The sequence below is a fragment of the Pristis pectinata genome, chromosome 5, assembly GCF_009764475.1.
Source record: "Pristis pectinata isolate sPriPec2 chromosome 5, sPriPec2.1.pri, whole genome shotgun sequence".
Taxonomy (NCBI): domain Eukaryota; kingdom Metazoa; phylum Chordata; class Chondrichthyes; order Rhinopristiformes; family Pristidae; genus Pristis; species Pristis pectinata.
Window position 1 is genome coordinate 6,214,259 of NC_067409.1, and position 19,464 is coordinate 6,233,722.

General features: G+C 40.4%; 1 protein-coding gene across 3 annotated transcripts in view; it reads left to right on the forward strand.

Moving 5' to 3' along the window:
- Positions 1-19,464, forward strand: part of ctdspla (CTD (carboxy-terminal domain, RNA polymerase II, polypeptide A) small phosphatase-like a) — a 163,040-nt gene that overhangs the window by 7,280 nt on the left and 136,296 nt on the right. The gene's annotated exons all lie outside the window — the stretch shown is intronic.

Below are 19,464 nucleotides of genomic sequence, written 5' to 3' on the forward strand. Positions count from 1 at the left end.
TAGAAAAACTACAGCACAATTCAGGCCCTTCGGCCCACAAAGCTGTGCCGAACATGTCCCTACCCTAGAAATTACTAGGCTTACCTGTAGCCCTCTATTTTATTCAGCTCCATGTACCTATCTAACAGTCTCTTGAAAGACCTTATTGTATCTGCCTCCACCACCGTTTCCGGCAGCCCATTCCACGCACTCACCACTCTCTGAGTAAAAAAACTTACCCCTGACATCTCCTCTATATCTACTTCCCAGCACCTTAAACCTCTGTCCTCTTGTGGCCACCATTTCAGCCCTGGGGAAAAGCCTCTGACTAACTACCCGATCAATACGACTCATCTCATACACCTCTATCAGGTCCCCCCTCATCCTCCATCTCTCTAAGGAGAAAAAGTTTATGAAGGAAATTAGGGGTTACCACATGGATTCTCCAGATGACCCACCATTTGATATATTTGGAAGTTCAGGTTATCGTCAAATACAGAAAGGAAAATATGAAATTTTGTGTTAATGTTCATATCTATATATCCTACGTATTGCATCAAGCTTTGTATTCCTCAAACTTTGAATATTTTTGAAACGGCTGTGTTATATAAAGGCTTGCACTCTTTGTTATCAGTTATCGAGCTTACCGTGTATGTAGTCACGCACCTCGTTGTCTCGCTGCTGTTTGAAGGTCATGTAATTAAGCAATAATTTTCTCCAAAAGACCCCTCTGATCTTAATCCATTTTTCTATTTTGTTTTTCATCAAAATTTAATTAAATCAATTAGTTTAGATGTTCAAATGAATTTGAAGGTGAGGTCTCCAGTGTGGACTAACAGTCCAATAATGTGAATTACAGTGGGGATGGAGGGTATTTGGACACATTTCTGATATATCCTGTTTGTTTACTTGGTAGTGCTACATGGATGGCAATTCTGAGCTGAATCCAGTTATGCTGGAAATCATCTGAAACACGAATGGCACTGCTTATGGAGAGACTCTTAGGGCTGGGTTGCCTGATTCTGAAGTGACGAGCAGGGGCTAAAAAGACTATCCAGTACTTTTTGTTTGTGAGATGTAGCCAATCTTCTATGGCTAGTTTAGGTTGTGAGGTCCACCTAAGGGTCTAATCTATTAGTGAAGGACTCTGTTAAAGAACTAATTTTGGGGAACTGGCCTTTGTAGGGGTTGAGATCATTTACGTCGATGGTTCAAGTTGTTTCAAATTTCTGTGATAGGAGAAGTTTGAGGGATGTAAGTTTTGTATGATGACATCAAAAGAAAGCAAATATTCTGCTGCAGTTGCGCAAAATATCTGACTTTGCTTTTCAGCAATGTAGCTCAGTGCAGGAAAACAGCTCAAAAGTGCTTAGAATTTGGACAGAACAAAGAAAATAGGAAATGGTGAAGGGTGAGGCAGGCAAAAGGAGGCGGGTGGTGGATGTGGTCTAAGCCTGAGGCAGCAATGGGAAGACTGAGGGGAGGAAGCTGGAAGGTTGAAGGGATATGTGTATAGTGACTAAAGAAGCAGGCATCCGGAGTGGGGCAATGAGGAAAAGCCTGGTAGTGGATGATCAAAATGTACATGATGGGATCACCCAAGGAACATTAAATTAAACTTGTTTAGGCTCAGGGAACCAATGGTTCTTAGAGTGATGGCTATGTTGGAATTTCTGTGTGAACGAAGATGACACCTGCCATGTTTTAGGTTACTTGAAGCCTATATGTGGTTGAGAAAGGTTGGCCGCATCGGGTTTATCCTACAGAACTAAGCCTGGAACTGAAGGCATGGGTTTCAGCAGTGGAGAGGGGATAGCAGGGGTTTAGAAATGGAAAGCCAATGTTGCGGAATTGTTGTAGAGTCCTGATGAAGCACCTAGGCCCAAAATGTTGACTATCCCTTTGCCTCAATAGACGCTGCCTGACTCGCTGAGTTTTCTGCTCCAGATTTTAGCCTCTGCAAGAGCCTCTAGAAACTGCAGAATTGAAGAAAGTATTAGTAACTGAGGAGATATGGGAGGGATAAAGCAAATACAATTTGTGGGTATATATTTTCTTGGTTGCATTCACGCACAATCAATGATTGTTCTTTGCTTTTTCAATGAATTTCATTTATTATTGACAAGAACACTGACTTACAGTAATGCAATAATTTTACTCCCCCCATGGAAATCTAAAAATCAGTGGTTCAGTTCGTAATAATAATGGAAGTGGCTGCTTTCTCAATAATCAGTGCATCTGGTTCTGAAGACTAAATTAAATCTTGCTACAGACACTTTGCAAAGTTCTGGGGTCTGTAATACTGTAATTCTTGTCCTTATGCTGTTAGGAATTACTTTTTTAGAAAAAATCTTTTGGAAGCCTTTAGCCTTCATGTTATGTGGAACCAAGATTATTGACTATTTTGAGACCGGTTGATTGCTGTGAGAGCAAAAATGAAATAAGCTATATGAAGCTGATGCATGCCTATCCAGTAATAAAGTGGGTTTAAGTATTATTGCTCCTGCAAGGAGCAGTCAAGAAAAATCCCAGGCCATTGTATAAATGTTATGGAAACATCATCAACCAATTTATGTAGGGATTTGATTGACTGCATGGCAGCTGGTGTACCATTAGTAATCATTATTGTCATAAACTTTTGTGGATGCTTAAAGCTGGACTGATCATTTAAATCCAGCATTCTCAATCACCAGTATTCTGTTATACCACTTTGCATGTAGATTTGAATGGGATTTCTCACTAAGTTTATTATTTGAGGGTTCCAGTTCCAGTTGCAAATCTTGTGTAATTCTGGATGTTTCTCTGAGATGTTTTAAATTAATCTTGTGGCCTAATATCCTCTACAATTCTTCAGAATTGTTTTTCTGTCTCTGTTGAAGACTGATTCCTTGGTCTCATTTTCCAAAAGGTTTTCTGTTATGGTGCTTTTTCCATGTCTTCCCTTGGGTTGCCTGACACTTTCTTGTGCATTCTTGAATTGACTTACATATCTGCTGGAGTTAATCTCCTGTTGCCTTTCAGATAATCATACCCCAGTGATGTGACGCATTGTTTTATCATTTTAGTTGATCTTGCCAAATAAGAAGATTGCATTTTTTTAAAAATGTGACTGGCCTCAAGATTAAAAGGTTTTTCTTTAGGAAGTGCAGCCAAGTTTTGTGAAAAAGAAATCATAAATGCTGCCAATCTATTATTGAGATAATTTACACAATGCTTGGACCAGCTGTTACAGCAAAAAGAGCAAATGGAAGACCTGGTTTCTCTATAGGGCTGCATTTGTTTTGAAAATGGGGGAAGAAATTACCCTAAAGAAACAATCTACTTAGTAATGCAATCAATGTCTGATCACATTTGACTTAAAATGCAGCTGAAACATCTGTTAGTCTATATAGCTGTCCATTTAAAAATGGTTGGAACCTACAGTAGGCAGACACTATATAATGGTTTCTAACGACCACTGATTTATTTTAAATATATGACCTGCGCTAAGAGAATTTTTCTATGTACCAAGCTTGTAATTGTTTAGTCAGGGGTTGACCATTTCATGACTAAAGCATTCATTGCCCCTAATCCCGGTATTCTTTCTAATAATCTGAGAATGTATATTACGAGCTAGCATTACGGTTGAGGCACTGGGTGCTTTTGTTCACTGAGTGGTGGTTTAATGTATTCATTTATTTTGTCCCTGGTGTGCTAATGAATGCTTATCTCTTGATCAGCATTACTGTGAAAAAGATTATCTGGTTATTATCTCATTGTTATGAGTGGGAACTTGCTACACAGAATTTGACTGCTGTCTTTCCTACATTTGTAATAGTGGCTAAACTTGGGTTGGCAGTAAAGTGCACTGGGACATCCCGAAAGTGTGATAGGTGCTGAATAACTGTATTTTCCAAGCTACATATCACCTACCTCAATGATTTTTGTTTTTTTTGAGTTGGATGTCAAGTGTGGGGATGTAACCCTGTTTTGTCCTTTTTCAAGCAAATCTTGTTTGGTTATTATCCTAAAAATATCAACAGTTCTTCAATTCTTTTGTAGGGCTTGTGGATGTTTTTTTTGTTTGAATTTGAACTTTTGAGTGTTAGCAGGCTATTCACCACAAAAACAGGAGTTTAGCTAAAGGCTTGCCTTCAAACAAAGTCCTGTGGGTACCCATTCCACCAGGTATCAGTCAGCAGGCATGAGAATTGGCTTTTTTTTACCTTGTTTTTCTTCCCAGACCCCTCCCCCTCCATTATAAAGTGGTAGAACTGAACCTGGAAAAGAGCTGATGGTCCATTATTCAGCGCTGAGCAGTAGTTTGGGAGTTCTTCTTAAGGAATACTGACAGGATAGCAGGTTGCCTCAGACAGCTATCTTGCAGCTTAAATTGGACGTGTAGAAACCAGGCAGGCTTTTTTTTTCTTTTGTCTTGAGGCTGAATTACACTTAACCTAAAAAGATCAGAGAACAAAAATGTTCAAATGCACAGGAAGCCATCTCAAATTAACAGTTTTCCAAGGGCTGCATTGTAATACCAGTAGGGTGAGGTAACTGTGTCCTGATTTAGCTAGCATGAATATGGGAACAGGAGTAGGCTTTTTAATCCCTCTGACCCTGTCTCACCATTTAGTTAGGCCACACCAAATGCGTACAATTTTTTCACCTTTACATAGAACAGTACAGCACAGGAACAGGCCCTTCTGCCCACAATGTCTGTGTTGAATTCTATGCCAAATTAAACTCATTCTCTTCTACCTGTACATGATCCATGTTCATCCATTCCCTGCATAGTCATGTGTCCAACAGCCTCTAAAACACCACCGTCATATCTATCTTTGTTCAATTCCCATTAATGTTCTTGCCAACATAAATATTTTGCAGGTTTCAATAGGGTACGTGATTTGTTCAAATTTTTATCACTTATTTTTTTAAATGAGAAAGCTGGTAAATCTATTTTGCACCACTTCCCGATCAATACAGCTTTCTTGAGGTCCAGTGCCCAAAACCAAATGCAGTGCTTCAGATGTGCTTTGTTCAGTTCAACACCCTTAAGGTAAAGGGTAAACTTCCAAAAACTTGATTTTTATTTCACACTTGCTGCATTAGTTTTTAGTGATTTGTGCACATAGACACCTATTGTTCCTCCATAACTCCTCGTTTCTCATCACTAAGAAGATGGATTGATTTATCTTTCTCATTTCTGGGTTTTGCCCTGTGTATCTCTCTGTGCCTTTATTGTAACTTCCTGTTCCCACCTACTGTGAAAACTATCATACAGCTTTAAATATCCCTTTTGAAACTTTATAACTCTCACAAGCCGTGAGATGTATTTATGCGAACCATTCAATCAGCTTGAAACCCTTTCAATAAGGAATGGATCCCCAGTTTTAAATTTCAACTTGTCACTTTAAAAAGAATCTGAATCTGTATCTACAGTACATTTTTGATAATAACTCTGAACTGAAAGCAAAAAAATGTTTTATAGTAATCAAGATTTCACTGCTAATGGAGCTTCAACAGTTTTTTTGGCTTTTGTAATTTCATATTCCCCATTTTTAACATGTAGTTAAATTCTCTCAGTCATACACGTGCTCTGGGTTCTGTGTTATGTTCCTGCTTGCGCAAGATCATCAGTATGATGAATCAGGTAGCAAAGTTCCAGTATGTTTTGTTCACATTTGTTGTCACATGGGAATGTATCTTGTTTCCACTTCTCGTAACAGGAAGTCTGCAACATATTTCAGTATTTTTGATTTTTGAGACTCAGCTGCAAAAGAAGGAAAATAAATCTTTATTAGTAAATTAGAAGAAAATTAGTTTGAGTCAAAGCAAGGCTGAAGTCCAGCAGTGCTTCCCAATAGTTTCAAAGAGTGTTGAGTTTTAATTGAATGCAGTTTTGTCCCAGCATTGGTTTCAAACTTTATGGTCAGAATTAGAAACAGCAAGTTAGAAAAACAGTTAATTAATTCTAATTATTGCTTTAACCCTTCTGAACTGTAAATCTATATTTTTAGTTGTACAAGTGATTTGTGCCATCTACACAAATACTTCTGATTACTAATATACAATAAAGATCAAAAATGTTGAACTATGGTGGATCATAACAAATTTCGCTCTGTAAGGTTGAAGTGAGTGAGCCCTGCTGGTTATTTCGACAGTGAGGACGTCATTCATCATGCAAGTACATCAACTTAAACAGAAATATGAGCTATTATCTTTTGCATGCTGTTACAACATTTCATGGGTGTGATTACAAAAAGCATTCTGATTTCAAGACTCACAAGACTGCTATAAATAGCTCAAACTGTGTTTTATTAAAGCATTCTGAAGATTGCAGGGAGAGTAAAGCATTAAAATTTCTCGAACCATCTGATCTTTCTGGGGGGGGGGAAATGACATTTTTAAATGGACAGACTAAAACAATTTTGAGGTCTGCTGGCTGACCTTTTTTATTAGGTGGGAGGAGGTACATTGATGGGAAAGAGGGTCCACCATTTCCTTTGTTGCTTCAGCTGAGTTGTGATCTGTTGTGCAAGGGCTTGGGGAAGGAGGTGATAGTGGCAGAGTCAGTGGTGCAACGTGAAATGTTGGATCAGAAATTTACAGAACTCAGGGTGCCTATGTGAGTCTGTACTGTCCAGTCTTATGTTCACTGGGCATGGATGTTGAAGGCAATACAAGCATTTATTGTCCATCCTTAATTGCCCAATGACTGAGGGAGCAGTTGTCATCCAGTTTGGGTCTCAAGTTACATGTGGATCAGACCACATAAAGGCTACAGATTCCCCTCCCTGAAGCATGTAAGAAAACCATACGGGCTGCAGCATTTTGGTAATTTCATCTTCACCGATACCAGCTGCTTTTTTTAAAATGAATTCTAGATTTGCTTAATTACTTGTATATAAATTCCCTGCTGTCATAGGTTGATTCTAGAACTCTAGCAGTTGGTACAGTAATTTAACCACGATGCTATTGTGTCCTGTACATCTTGAAAGCATCATGAGAAGTACTATATGAATGCAAATTTGTCTGCCCAGTTCAGTGAGTCAGCAAGGAACTGCATCAACCCACCTACAAGAATTTTATTTTACTACTTTTCTGTTTAAGGGTTTGGTCTACTTGAGAATCATCCTGGGGAATGTGGTCTCAACAAGTACCTTGTACAGTTGTAGCAAAACTTGCTGCCTTTTATGCTCCATTGCTTTGCCATAAAGGGTAGCACTCCATTTGGTATGCCTGCATGCTAACTTTGTGATTTTTAAGTATGAGGGCATCCAGATCCCCCTCTCCAGCAATATCCTATAGTATCTCTATTTAAACTACATTCAGTTTTTATTTTATTTTCTATCAAAATGAATAACTTCTCATTTTTCCCATATTGTACTCCATCTGACAATTTTTCCCCATTCACTTGACCTGTCAATATCCCTTTTGCAGATTCTTAGCATCACAACTTGCTTTTCCACCAATATTTGTGTCATCAGCAAATTTGGCCACAGTTTTCCTCACCCATTAGCAGATTTGATTCATCTGATTCATTAACAGATTTAAGATAGTTTAAGCCCCAGCACCAATCCTTGTGGCATCTCCTTGTTACAGTTTGACAACTTAAAAATTATCCATTTATCCGCAGTGTTTTTGTGCATTAACCTTTGTATGTGGTAAGTCATCGCTTCCTTTTACAAGCCCAAATGAACAACATCTGCTCCTTCATATTTATCCACCCCATTTGTTCCATTTTTTAAAAAAAATTCTCAAATACTATTTCATTTTCATTAAACCATGTTAACCTTGATTGATTATATTATGATTCTCTAAATGTTTGCTACCACTTTCTTAATAATGGATTCTAGCATCTTCCAGTTGTGCTAATTTGCTTATGGTTTCCTGCTTTCTGTATCCCTCCTCTAATCTGCTGAGACTTTCCTAGAACTTTGAACCAATGCACTCATTAACTCTGCAGTTCCTTTTAAGATCGTAGGATCAGGCTGTCAGGTCCAGGGAATTATTAGCCTTTGCCAAATAGTTTTTCTCTAGTGATAATGAATGTCTTAAAATTCCTCCATAATCAAAGACCACACCCACCCCAGACATTTTCTCTTCTCTTCCCCCACCCCTATTGGGCAGAAGATGCAAAACCCTGAGAACATGTACCACCAGGCTCAAGGACAGCTTCTATCCTGCTGTTATAAGACGATTGAGTGATCCTATACTACAATAAGATGGACTCTTGACTTCACAATCTGTCTCATTATGGCCTTGCACCTTATTGTCTGCCTGCACTGCACTTTCTCTGTAACCGTAACACTTTATTCTGCATTCTGTTATTGTTTTCCCCTGTACTCCCTTAATGTACTGATGTAATGAAATGATCTGTATGGATGGCATGCAAAACAGTTTTTACTGTACCTTGGTACATGTGATAATAATAAACCAATTTACCATTTTAATGCTGCAATTGAGATGCTTTTAATGGCTTTTGTGAAGATTCATGCAAAATCTTTCTTCAAGATATCTGGAATTTTTTTTTGTGGCCTACATTATTAATTCTCTGTTCTCATCCTTCTAAGGGATCCAAGTTTATTTTGGCTGCTTCCTTTTTTATGAGCTTGTAGAGGTCTTTGCATTAGTCTTTACTAAGGAAGAGGATGCTACTACACTAAAATGAAAAGTGTTGCAATTAGGTAGGAAGAAGAGGAGGCACGATAAGCTTTTATAAAATATTGTATTGGCTATAATTGAGTATTGTATCCATTTCTGAGCATGATACTTAAGAAAAGATATGAAGACCTGAGAGGCTGCAGGAGAGAATGATTCCAGGCATTTGGGACTTTAGTTCAATAGCTGAACTGGAGAAGTAGAGTTTTTCCTCATTGGAATAGAGGAGGTTGGGAGAAGATCTGATTGAGGTATTTGACTTTGTGAATAGTCTATTCATGAAGAGAGAAAATCTATTCCCATTAATAGAAGGGTCAAGAACCAGGCGACCTAAATGAAGGTAATTGGCAAAAGAATCAAAAGTGACATGAGGAAATTTTGGATGGTACAGCATTAGTGCTCTTGCCCTACAGCTCCTGTGGCACTGTCTGTGTGGAGTTTGCATGTTCTTCTGTGACTTCCTGGGTTTCCCCTCAGGTGCTCCTGTTTCCTCCATGTCCCAAAGATGTACTGGTGGGTCGATTGACTACACTATATCACCCCTTGGTGTAGGTGGGTGCCAGGAGAACCAGGGAGGTATTGGTGCATATGTGAGAGAGGAAATGAGTTACAGGGAACTAACCGGGTGAATGACACTGATAGGAATGTTCTGAGAGCCAGCAGAGACTCGAAGGGCCATGTGGCTGCTGTCTTTGTTATAAAGAAATATGAGAAATAAAACTCAGTGAGTGGTTAGGGTCTGGAATGCCCTGCTAATGGCAGTAGTGGAGGCAGATTCAATTGTAGTGTTTGAAAAGGGAATGGTTAAGTATCTGAAAGGAAAACCAAATGCAGGGCTGTGGGGAGGTAATGGGTGACTTGAGATTGGTTGGATTACTATTGAATTATCCTGGTATGGACTCTGGCTGCATGGTCTCCTCTTCTGTAACCTTCCAGTTATTCTGTCACTCTTTAAGGCAGTGTGTTTCAGCCTCCATCCCCTGGGTGGTGGAAGAATTTCCTCCTCTCCTGTCTAATCCTTCATCTTGTGATCCTCTGTGTTATTTGTTTATGGATCTGTCTGCAAACTGAAATAGGTCCTTATTACCACTATCTAGCCCTCTCATAAACGGAATGGGAGGGGAATTGACAAATCTAGAATACATTTCATTTGTTCTATGATCATTTAACTGAAGATTGAACTTTCTGTTCAAATGATAAATCAGAGCTTTGCTCCAACTGATTTGTTTCTGTCAGCAATGTGGTGCTGCAGTAGAGTCATTAACAATGTGTAAACTGTAGCCATCAAATAGAACCATTTATCCAGGCCTATGATACCATCTGCAGACCTGGCTATTCCCATGCTCTCCTGAACATTCTTCATTTTCCATGCTCCATTTTCATCTAAAACCTGCCATGTCTTAGTTCCCACCAAAATCCCATTCACCCATCACCTCTGTTGCTGCTCCTGGTTGAGCAGTATCTCAATTTGGTGCTTATTATTTCCTCTCTGGACATTGCCTCATCATCTCTTCAATCTTCTCTAGCTCTGCAGTGATACTAGAACGCTACTTTTCCTTCAAATTTTCAACTTGTCTTTCACCCTCTTCCTTCCTTCCCCCATTGCCAGATGTGCTTTCAACATTTGGGCTAGGCCCTAATGTCGTGAAAAATCCTCTCTTGAACTTCTCTGCTACAGAGGTTTAAAAATGTCTTTCACCAAGTGTTTAACCCTGTCCTAATTATGATTTGGTATCTGATTTTGTCTGATTGAAGCTTGTGTCGTAGTGCTTGGGGATGGGGAGAAATGAGCCTCTCAGCCACCAACCATCAATCACTTGTTTTGCACTAATCCCATTTTATTCTCCCAATGTTGCCATCAACTCCCCCAGATTTTAACACTCACCTATGCACTAGAGGAACCTCACAGTGGACAATTAACCTACTGATCTGCATGTCTGGGATGTGGAGGAAACCAGAGCACCAGAGGAAACTCACGCAGTCACAGGAGAGTGCATAAATTCCACACAAACATCACCGGAGGTCAAGATTGAACCTGGGTCGTTGGAGCTGTGAGACAGCAGTTGTACTAGCTGTGCCACAATGCTGGATGTTTTGCTAATTGAAGCTGCTAGGTAATACAGGCTGTTAGAGTAAAAGACGTGCCCCTGCCGTTAAGGTGTCTGATACCCTAAGGCACTTAGAATTAGATTTGGGACATATTACACAAAATCTGTCTTCAATGAGTTGAAAATGTTTGCAATTCCTAATGCAACAATGTGCATGTTACACATGTTTTTGAACTGGTTAACATTGTCTCTAGTGCAGGAACCTTGAAGGTGTTGCACAAGTAAAAATACTTCCTAAATGCTGCTTTTGTCTTTGATTGCAGCATGCCATTTCTTAATGTTTTTAAACCACATTAGAGCGTAAACAGCATACTGAAATATAAAAATAAGTGTGCTCTTTAAATATTTTGACATTCCTCTCCCTCTTTATGCAAAGCTCTGCTGCCTTCTGTTCTTCATCAACCTTTTATGTGCAACTCTACTAAGTGCAGCCATTGCTGCAGTGAATTGTTTAAGCGGTGCAAATAACATGTAGAAGGGCTCTGTAACATGATTACTCAACAATACCTTGCATTATGTTGCATAGAACCCCTTGTGTTCGTCTGTTCAGTATGTGGAAATCTGAACTGCAAGTAAATGAGTTTAGTAGTGAAGGCTGAATTGGTAACAGATGTTTTTAGGAGGCTTATGAAGTTGGGAGAGAGGTGGCGTGGAAAAGGGTTTTAGAGAATTTTTTTTAGTCTTTCAGCAGTGGATTAGAAAAGCAATCTATAATCTGGAGTTGGTGTGAGATAGAGAGTATCAACTGAATGGAAGACAAGAAAATGTATCCGATTGGGAGGGAGAGGAGTTTCATAAATAGACCTTTAAATTTGAACCAATCTGTAAGATAATATCTGAGGGTTTCAGCAAAAAAGTGTAAGCATATAGGGTAATCAATATTCTGGATATTGCTGATCTAATAGTGAAATAAATTTATCAGAAAGAAAATTGGTTTGCACTTTGTACTTTTAATGTATTTTTTTATTGTTGGGTATATACAATGCTTGGACTGACATGTGAGTTTAATTAATTTGTTTAAAAAAATAAAGAAAATTTCTGTTGAACCAATAACAACTCAGATCAAATAGATCAACAGATTTTTAAACCTGCTTTAGCTTGCGTTGATGCCTTGGGTAACCTGCATGGACTAGAGGCACTTGCTTTTGATTAATATCATTACATTAGAAATTTCAAAAGTTAAATGTAATTTTATTTTTGTGTTCTGCTCCTGAATCCCACTTCACCCAGTTTAAGTGGGGATGTCTTGACAAAAGCTAAGCCAAGATAGACATTAATTCTTTAACTTTTCCCTTAGTATTTTTCACTGAACGATATTAGGTTTATTCAAAAAAAAACCTGCAGCATATAACCTTTTGCAGCTAATTGAAATAGGAGTTTCAATGAAATAAGGGTTGGGGTTTTATGTTGCAACTATACAAAACACTGGTTAGGCCAAACTTGGAGTATTGTGTGCAGTTCTGGCCTCCATACCATAGGAAGGATGTGATTGTGCTGGAGAGAGTGCAGAGGAGATTCACCAGGACGTGGCCTGGATTGGAGGACTTCAGTTATGGGGAGAGATTGAATAGGCTGGGCTTGTTTTCCCTGGAGTGAAGGAGGCTTAGGGGTGTCCTGATAGAAGTGTATAAGATTATGAGAGGCATGGGCCCCAGGAAGAACTTCACTGTGTGGATTCAGAATTGGCTCACCAACAGAAGATGCAGGGTGGTTGTAGACAGAGTGTATTCTGACTGGAGGTCGGTGACCAGAGGTGTTCTGCAGGGATCTGTTCTGGGACCCCTGCTCTTTGTGATTTTTATAAATGACTTGGATGAGGATGTGAAAGGGTGGGTTGGTAAGTTTGCAGATGACACGAAGGTTGGTGGTGTTGTGGATAGTGTAAAAGGTTGCTGTAGGTTACAACAGGACATTGATAGGATGCAGAGCTGGGCTGAGAAGTGGCAGATGGAGTTCAACCCGGAAAAGTGTGAAGTGATACACTTTGGAAGATTGAACTTGAAGGCAGAATACAAGGTTAATGGCAGGACTCTTAGCCGTGTGGAGGACCAGAGGGATCTTGGGGTCCACATCCATGGATCCCTTAAGGTTGCTGTGCAGGTCGATAAATTTGTTAAGAAGGCGTATGGTGTGTTGACCTTCATTAGTCAGGGTATTGAGTTCAAGAGCTGCCAGGTAATGTTGCAGCTCTATAAAACTCTGGTTAGACCATACTTGGAGTATTGTGTTCAGTTCTAGTTGCCTCATTATAGGAAAGATGTGGAAGCTTTGGAGAGGGTGCAGAGGAGATTTACCAGGATGCTGCCTGGATTGGAGAGCATGTCTTATGAGGACAGGTTGAGTGAGCTAGGGCTTTTCTCTTTGGAGCGAAGGAGGATGAGAGGTGACTTGATAGAGGTCTACAAGACGATCAGAGGCATAGATCGAGTGGACAGAGACTTTTTCCCAGGGCAAAAATAGCTCTCATGAGGGGGCATAATTTTAAGGTGATTGGAGGAAGGTATGGGGTGGGGGATATCAGGGGTAAGGTTTCTTTTTTTACACAGAGTGGTGGGTGCATGGAACGCACTGCTGGCAGAGGTTGTGGGGGCAGGTACATTAGGGACATTTAAGAGACTCTTAGCCACATGAATGATAGAAAATTGGAGGGCAATGTGGGAGGGAAGGGTTAGATAGTGTGATAGGGTTAGATAGCAGGATAAAATGTTGGCACAACATCGTGGGTTGAAGGGCCTGTACTGTGCTGTAATGTTCTATAGATAGGGTTAGGTAGTCAGAGTCTTTTTCCCATGGTAGGGGTATCAAAGTAAAAAGGCACAGATTTAAGATGAGAGGAATGAGTTTTAAAAGAGATCCGGAGGTAAGTTTTTTTTTTACACAGAGTGCTTGATATCAGGAATGCACTGTCAGAGGAGGTGGTGGAATCAGACAATTACTGTGCTTAAGAGACATTTAGACAGACACTTAAATAGACAAGGTATAGAATCATAAAAACACAAATAGTCATCGAGTTAAACAGCATGGAAACAAGCTCCCAATGCACCCATGCCTACCAAGGTATCCGTGAGCTAGTCCTATTTGGCTCATATCTCTCTAAACTTTTCCTATCTATGTACCTGTCCAAATATCTTTTAAATGTTGTAATTGTATCTGTCACTACCACTTCTTCTGGCAGCTTGTTCTGTATACCCACCACCCTCTTTGTGGAAAAACTTGCCTCTCGGGTCCCTTTTTAAATCTTCCTCTCTCACTAGCTTGGTGGACACCATGGTCAGCATGGTGTCCAAAGGGCCTGTTTCCCTGCTGTATTACTCTGACTCTCACCTTAAACCTATGCCCTCTGATTTTAAATTCTCCTCCCTTGGGAAAAAGATTGCGACAGTCTGTCTTATCTATTTTATAAACTTCTATGAGATCACCTTTTGGTCTCCTTTGCTGCAGCGAAAACAGACCCAGCCTATCCAGTCTCACCTTTATAACTCAAGCTCTGCAGCCCTGATAACATCCTTGTAAATCTTTTCTGCACTCTCTCTAACTTAATTAGATCCTTCCTATGGTATGGTGACTTGAAAGATACAGTACTAATGTGGGCAAATGGGATTAGTGTGGATGGGCAAAAAGGTCGGCATGGACATGGTGGGCTGAAGGGCCTGTTTCTGTGACTCTATGAAAAAGTAATTGCACTACTCTTAGCAGTGTGGAGGAACAGAGGGATCTTGGGGTCCATGTCCATAGATCCCTCAAGGTTGCCGCACAGGTCGATGGGGTTGTTAAGAAGGCGTATGGTGTGTTGGCCTTCATTAGTCGGGTTATTGAGTTCAAGAGCTGTGAGGTGATGTTGCAGCTCTATAGAACTCTGGTTAGACCACACTTAGAGTAATGTTTCCAGTTCTGGTCACCTCATTATAGGAAGGATGTGGAAGGTTTAGAGAGGGTGCAGAGGAGATTTACCAGGATGCTGCCTGGATTGGAGAGCATGTCTTATGAGGATAGGTTGAGTGAGCTGGGGCTTTTCTCTTTGGAGGATGAGAGGTGACTTGATAAAGGTACAAGATGCTAAGAGGCATAGGTCGAGTGGACGGTCAGAGACTTTTTCCCAGGGCAATGGCTCACATGAGGGGACATAATTTTAAGATGATTGGAGGATGTCAGGGGTAAGTTTTTTTTACACAGAGTGGTGGGTGCGTGGAACGCACTGCCGGCAGAGGTTATGGGGTAGATACATTAGGGATATTTAAGAGACTCTTAGATAGCCACATGAATGATAGAGAAATGGGGGGGCTATGTGGGAGGGAAGGGTTAGGTAGATCTTAGAGCAGGATAAAATGTCGGCACAACATCGTGGGCTGAAGGGCCTGTTACTATTGTGCTGTAATGTTCTATGTTCTTTAGTAACACAAAAATAAATGTGTTGGTAAGGATAAGCTTTATCCTGGAGATTAAAAACAGAAAATGTTGGGGGGAAGAAACTCTTAGCTGGTCAGGCAGCATTTGTGGAAAGAGAAACGTTTAACGTTGTTTCGGGTCTGGGACCCTTCGTTAGAACTGAGAGGGAGCTCTGGCATCTGCAGCTTTTTGATTTTTTCCTTTATTGATGAGACTCCTTTTTCCTCATTTCATTGATTAAGAAAGCATTTTTTTTGGCAACCAATGCACAAACAACTTGTGCTTCAGTACTTGGTGGAGAAGGGAGAGAATCAGATGGGATTCTTCCACTGGAGTTGCATGTCGACACCCCTTCTTCATTGTCCAAGCAACTCCAGCTGCAGCAGTGTAACCTCTGACTCGCTATTCATAAAATTACAGAATTGTTTATAGTATACATAATTCCTGAGCCAGAAGAAATAATCATTAACTATCTTAGAATGCTGCTGTAGGGAGCTCAGGAAGAGGAGGTCATTCCGTTCATTGTCTGTGCTCTGTCTTTGAAACAGCCAACTGAATAGCCCCCTTCTCCAACTCTTTTCTCTTCAGTCTTGTAATGTTTTTGTTTACAAGCATATATCCAGCTTCTATTTTGAAAGTTACCATTAAATCTTTTGTATCCCCTTTTAACCCACAATGCATTTCCAGATTATAACATTGTGGGGGGAAAAGTTGACTTCATCTGTCCTTTGGCTGTTTGCCAGTTGTTTAAAATCTGTGTCTACTGAGTCCTAACTCTTCTGGCAGTAGAAACTCTCCTTATTTACTGTATCAAAACTCTTCAGAATGTTAAACACTCCTATTAAATCTCCCAAAATTTTTACTACTCTGAGAGAACAATCCTCGTCCCTCATAACATGCTATTAAATCATATCTGAACCCTCTCCAGGGCTTGGAAATCTTTCATAAAGTACATTTCCCAGAACTATATGACTTCAGCTAAAGCTTAAAAGATTAATTTGCAAAGGTTTACCATAATGTCCTTCTCTCTGGGATGAGAGGTTTGTCCTCCCAAGAAAGACTAACTAGTTTGGGCCAGTATTTCTTGGAGTTTAGAAGATTGAGGAGAGACCTTCTTCAAACATGTAAGAATCCTAGGGAGTTTGACTCGGTAGATGTTGGATGTTTTCACTAGTGGGAGAGTCATGAACAAGACATGAACTATCCTTGGCAGATAAGGTAAAGGAGAATCCTAAGAGATTCTATAATTATATTAACAGCAGAAAGGTAATTAGAGAGAGAAAAAGTCCCCTTAAGGATCAGTGTGGTTGTCTATGTATGGAACCATGAGAGTTGGGTGAGGTCTTAAATGAATATTGCTTATTTGTGTTCACCTTGGAGAAGGTCATGTAAGCTAGGGAATTCAGGGAAGAGAAGATTGATGTTCTGAAACATATAGACATTACAAAAGAGGCCTTGAAGCACTTAAAGGTGGATAAATCCTTGGGGCCTGACCAAATGTATCCTAGGACGTTGTGGGAAGCAAGCGAAGAAATTGATGGAGCCCTGGCTGAGATTTTTGTATCTTCTATAGCTGCAGGTGAGGTGCTGGAAGACCTGGAGGATAGCTAATGTTGTGCCTTTATTTAAGAAGGGCTGCAAGGACAAACCAGGAAACTGCAGGTCATTGAACCTAACATTAGTGGTGGGAAAGTTACTGGGGGGGGAGGGGGGTGGGGGGAGGATTCTCAGAGACAGGATCTATCTGCACTTGGAAAGGCAAGGACTGATTAGGGATGGTCAGTACGGCTTTGTATGTGAGAAATAGTGTCTCATGAATTTGATTTTTGAAGAGGTGACCAAGAGGATTGAAGGGGGTGGGGTTGTGGATGTCATCTACATGGACCTTAGCAAGGCCTATGCCAAGGTCACGCACGATAGGCTGGTCCGGAGGTTAGATCGCATGGGATCTAGGGTGATCTAACCAATTGGATACAAAATTGGCTTGGCAGAAGGAGGTTAGTAGTGGAGGGTTGTTTTTCAGATCAGAGTCCTGTGACCAGTGTGCACCGCAGGGATCAGTGCTGGGTCCACTGTTGTTTGTCGTCTATATTAACAATTGGATGAGAAGGTAGGAGGTATGATTAGTAAGTTTGTGGATAACACCAAAATTGGTGGTATCGTGGACAGTGCGAAGATTATCTAAGGTTACAGCAGGATCTAGATCAACTGGGAAAGTGGGCAAAAGAATGGGCAGATGGAACTTAACTGGGATAAGTATTGCATTTTGGGAAGCTAAAACATCAGTGCTGTGGAGACTGTTGTAGAACAGAGCCCCAGAGGTACAAGTACATAAAAGTGGTGACACAGGTAAACGTGGAGAAGATGGTGTTTGGCATACTTGCCTTCATCAGTCAAGGCATTGAGAACAAGATTTGAAACATCATGTTACTGCTGTACAAGATGTTGGTAAGACTGCACCTGGAATATTGTGTGCAGTTCTAGTTGCCATTCTATCGGAAGGGTGTGGTTAAGCTAGGGAGGGTGCGTAAAAGATTCGTGAGGATGTTTTTGGGACTGTAGGGAGAGACTGAAAGAGGCTGAGGGGTGACCTTGGAGAAATTCTGTGCCCCGCTGGGTGGTGGAGGCTGGATCATTTAAAGTGGAGGTGGATAAATATTTGCTAAATTGAGGAATAGAGGGGTATGAACAAAGAACACTGAAGAGGATTGGAGGCCAGCTTAGATCAGCCATGATCATGTTAAATGGTGGCGCAGGCTTGAAGGGCCCAATACCCTACTCCTGCTCCCATTGTGTTCTCTTTTATAAGCTGACGTATTCATTTTAAGAGACCTGTAATGTGTCCAGTTTCTGTACTCCCTTTAGAAAGTGTTCATTTAGTTTATACTGCCAGTCGTCATCTCTCCTTTCAAAATTACAGAAACAAGTCAAATTGTATGATGTAATGTCGCTACAAGTTGTAAAATGGTTTATTGTTTAATGTTGTGAGCAGAGCCCCAAGAGATGTTATGGTGTTTAGTGTTATATTCCAAGTTAGCAGAAATTGTATTTGTTCTCTAGGAATGTAGTACTCACTATACCTGGTGCTCTGAATTGTTGTTAGTGTCATTATTATGTGATGTACATAATGATCTTTCTTGCACATAGTACCTTGTCTGTAAGAGCCACCCCACATTAAAAGAATTCGCACAAAAGCATCTTCCACTCCTTAGAAATGGAGTAGGAGTAAAGCCGTCCTTGTCCCGGAGGGTCTGCCTATGCCGATGACTTGAAGAATTGATTTTCCTCTCCTGAGGCAATGTAAGTATAATGTGGCTGTGTTGAAATAAGCACCAAATTTCGTCTTTTATGGTACTCTGTAAATTTCTTTTTGCTTGTAAGCAAACATGATTGCTGAATGCATACGATTGTGATGACAATAAACTGAGTAAGGCTTTACTGATCGGAGTGTCATGTAAAGATGCTGTGTTTCATTAACTCTTGAAATGTGGTCAGTAATAGCGATGTTGCGTCTTGATATACCTTCTTGCTAAATTTATGCATTGAGATGTGTGGAACTATTGTATTGTAGTTCTGTAAATCTCTTGCATTGTTCTGATTATTGCAGATTGATTACTGCAGAATGAGTGGAGCTAATCTAATGGGATTTATGTTATCCTGTTTTCTAGACAGTGTGCAGATAATTAATAAATAGCAGAGGTATTGGTTTATTATTGTCACTTGTACCGAGGTACAGTGAAAAACTTGTCTTACAAACCGATCTTACAGGTCAATTCATTACGCAGTGCAGTTACATCAAGTTAGTACAGAGTGCATTGATGTAGTACAGGTAAAAAAAACACTAACAGTACAGAGTAAAGTGTCACAGCTACAGATAAAGTGCAGTGCAATAAGGTGCAAGGTCACAACAAGGTAGATTGTGAGGTTATTAGGTCGTAGACCTATAAAAGTTTAAAAGCAGAACGCTGTAAGAATGCAGCTGGTCAAGCAGTTTCTGTGGGTTTACCAGGATGGCAAATCTGTTAGGTTTACCAGGATGCTGCCTGGATTAGAGGGTACGAGCTACAAGGAGAGGTTGGACAAACTTGGGTTGTTTTCTCTAGAGTACTGGAGGCTGAGGTGAGACGTGATGGAAGTTTATAAACTGCTGAGAGACGTAGACAGTCGGTGTCTTTTTCCCAGAGTCCAAATGTCAAGTACTAGACGACCTGCCTTTAAGGTGCGAGGCAAGTTTTTTTTATACCGAGTGGTGGATGCCTGGAATGTGCTGCCACAGTTGGTGGTGGAGGCAGATATGATAGAGACACTTAAGAGGCTCTTAGATGGGCACGTGGATGTGCAGAGAATG